We start from the raw sequence: 3,938 nt of genomic DNA, 5'->3' as shown, positions 1-3,938 counted from the left end.
GGGAAGCGGGAGATGATGGGAAAGCGCGCGCAAGGGCCCGTTGGAGAGAGCGGGAGAGTGCGATTGCAACCGGCACGTCGGTTGCCATGGAAGCGGATGGGATGAACAGCTTCGGGCTTTGCGCCGAGGCTTCGCATGAACCGTGCATGAGCACATGAATTCATGCGCGCGTTGGAGGATGCTGCGACGGTGGCGTGGCTCGTGCCAGCATGTTCAGCCGCGCGTTGTTGCTCTGCTGGTTTGTCCCGCCGGATCGGGCTTCGGTTCGTTCGGTTGGGTGATGGTTTGTTTGCGTCGTCTTCGGCAGGTGGCCATAAAAATAGTAAGAAAAAAACAGCAACTTCCATTTGTTGAGCGTTTCGCTGTTCGTGGAAGCGGTGTTTAACTTTTTTGTTCTTTCCGCAATCTGCTTTTGAAGTACTTGCGAACCACCCGCAACACCCATCATTAGTGATGTCAGCTGATTTCGGCCCTCAAAAACCGCTTAGCCAAGCTGTTTGTTTCCCCGAAAGCGAATCCGCAAAACTTCTAATGGAGGGGTTTTATTCTTGTGAATTGTACTCCTTAGTGTTGGCTTTTTTTTTTAAATATGCTTCCCAACATAAATATAAAAATAAGCCAAATTTTCTAAAACCAACCTGCAAGCGGGGTGGAAGTTGTGGATACCGCATTACACTCACTTCCCACTGCCCGGAATAGAACTCCACCAGTAGAAGGAAAACAAAAGCGCAGAGGCATCGCACCAAAACTTTCTGGCGGCTGCTACTGCTGTTGCTGCTACCGGTTGTTGCCGCAAAAGTTATGCTTAAGCTCTGTGCTCCCGAAACAAGATAAAACTGCCCAGAAAAACTTCCACCATACTGTTGACCCTGCCGGGGTTCCTTGCTGAATCCTTGGGTAGGGGGATTCGTAACGATTAATTTAAATCTACAGCGACGGCGACCGATGAGTTGGGTTTGTGGTATGGTTTCTTTCTGCAAAATTCAACTTTCAAGCTAAATTTGTACTCACCTCATCTTCCTTGTCCTGCGCCTGCTTCAACTGCTTGCTGTGCGTTTGCCCTTTTCTGCTTCTGCTATTTCAAACTTTTGACCGTAAGTTTTGCTATCTACGAAAGTCAGCCAGATTTCTTTGGCAAGGGCAAGCGGGGCCATTTGAATTCGGTGAGTCAAAAATACTCGAAAAGATTTTGATGAAGATGTGCCACCCCAAAAAAGTTTGACCACAAAGGGTACGAATGAAAGCAACAATCTCTAGCATCTAGGAAGAAATAAAACAATGCGAATGCGAATCAACTGCACTCGATTTTGAACATTGCGTAGTGTATTTTTTTATGTTATTTTTGCAATAACAACAATTGGCTCGTACTAGAGGATCGGATCGGATTTTCATGCCACACATCATCTCCACAATATCCATCTCCAGAAACAGCATTCCACTATATCTTCACAAACACAACATTTTATTAGCAGTTATCGTAGATGTCAAGCCCAATTCCAATAAAAATTCAAAGTAACAGGTTCGCGATAGGCTAATTATAGTCGCCCGATCATTATCAATTTGTTTCAGAATTACTTTTCAATCGAAAAATGCATCATTAAATTAAAAATCGAAACGAAACGTTTCGCTCCCTCTTTCTCTCACAATCACACAATACAGCAAATAATATGAAAAAAGCTGCCTCTTTATTTGTGTTTGTGTTCACTTTTTTATTATTTTTCTGCTGAACCGTGATTTCGACCGAAACCCGCGAATCACACACAATCCCATCGCGTCGATATGTCGATTCGTCATTTTAATAATTGCTTTCGCCACGAAACTGAGGTGTACGATGGGGACAATGAAAGTGAAAACCCCCTCCCGGAAGCCAAACAAATTGGAGGCAGGAAATTAATACAAAAAAAAAAACATAAAACACATACCCGCTTCACACCTTTTGCTAATGATTAATAAATGTGTGTATGTGTGTGTGTGTGCTGTATGGATATTAATTTTAATTCACCGCGCACGAAATGAGCAAAATATTCCTCGTGCGTATTAAAATGACCCGCAATGTCAAATACGGCAAGCACCGTTGACAAAAAAAAATCCACTCATCCCACAAAGGGAATGTATGCAAAATCACACGTTTACCATAGCACAAGCCGCCGCAGTGTCATGGGGATGGGAAGGTGCACTTGGATGCTGTTGGATGCGTTGCATTGCAGCGCGATAATTGGAACACTACGCAACACAATAGGACACTAAATGCTTCTGTGTGGCCATTTTCCATTTTCCCGTTACCTGCTGGTGGACACAAACACGCACGCACACACACACACTCCCGGACATACCTCTGTGGTAGCCGAAACCGTAACGGCTGGATTGTGAATTGTCCAAGTTTCGAATCAAGCCCACTCGAGAATCAAGCACAACACACACACACACACACACACACACACACACCAGCCCGGAAGGACACATGCTGCACACTCTGGGAGGCACAATCAGTCTACTGATGCTGAAACGCTTCGCTCTTTGTGCAACCGTTGGCGGGAGACGGACAACCGACTCTTCATGTGTTGTGTGTTTTCGCTCGATGACTTTTGATCGATGGAGGAAATGGCGTGAATAACAAAACATGACCAACGCACAAACACATACACATTGGGACGCACAAAGTAAAGGATACGCTTGCGATCGGAGGACACCCATTGCCGTAACTTTAGCAGCTCCAAAAAGTCGCTGCCAAAACTCAGCACAATTAAGAACAGAAGATCGTCAAATATGTTGTGTTTTAGGGAACGAATTGACTGAGCATATTTTGAAATTATATGGAAAATGTTATTTATTTATTTATTTATTTATTATTGCTATAGTTATCTAGCCGGTGCCCTGTTTAACAATTCACAGCTTATAATTACATCTGAATAATCTCGGACGTAATCGAAATGTACATCATAAATAACAACAACAAAAAAAGAACAAATACCAAACGAGCATTTCAGGCAAACGAATAAATAGATAAATAAATAAACAAATAAATAAATGAATAAAGAACATAAACCTTCTGGAAGGAACATAAACCAAATTCTGTCGACCTAAATTCGGCACTAAATAATGCTCTTGGTCTTAAGTTTCGGCTAGGAGCAAAACAGTGAATAATTTCAAGAATGGATATGGGGTATTTGTTGCAACAATCCCAGCCAGCATTTAAACACCTTTAAGCATTTAAACACCCAAAGCATTTAAAACCTAATTATTACTTACCATAACCTCGCTTATTGAGGAATTCGGTTTATAAAGTGAATTACAAGATAGCAATATAGTTTCACGAGTTGTGGTGCGAATGAGAGAGGTTCGGCTCATTTGAGATTCGAACGCCTGGCAGGCATGTCATGAGGTCGTTCATTAGAAGACTGTACCACGGAACCGAATCATAGCCGGAGTGCGGTGCTGCAATAAGTATAACCTGTACGGTGAAGAGCTAGGTTGGCCGATAGTTAATCTCATTGCGTCGTTCTGTAGAGCTACAGTTCTTGCAGGTAAATGGAACGTTTCATCATATAAATATTTGTTGTACAAAGAGATATGTAACCATCTATTGTACCGAATATTGTCCCACCTGGTATATAACCAACTATTGTACCGGAATTATCTTACGTTCAAGATTAAGAAGAAAGACAAATAACTCTCATTGATATCTTTTGAAGTGATAGAGAAAGTTTTGCATAAAAAACAACATGATATTCTTCCTCTATTACGAATAATTTGGAGAATTTAATTATAAGGTTGTTAATTGTAAGTTTCTTCCAGTAGTTCCAAGTATTCAAGAGCTAGGAAATCAAACATTTCTGTATTAAATATTTAATTTCCATTCATAGTTGAATTGTGCCGCTAAAATGTTGCCCACGGCTGTGTACTTTTTGACTCCCCTGAGACGTGCAGACCTTTTACCG

The sequence above is a fragment of the Anopheles merus genome, chromosome 2R, assembly GCF_017562075.2.
Source record: "Anopheles merus strain MAF chromosome 2R, AmerM5.1, whole genome shotgun sequence".
Taxonomy (NCBI): Eukaryota; Metazoa; Arthropoda; class Insecta; order Diptera; family Culicidae; genus Anopheles; species Anopheles merus.
This window is presented reverse-complemented; position numbering follows the sequence as displayed.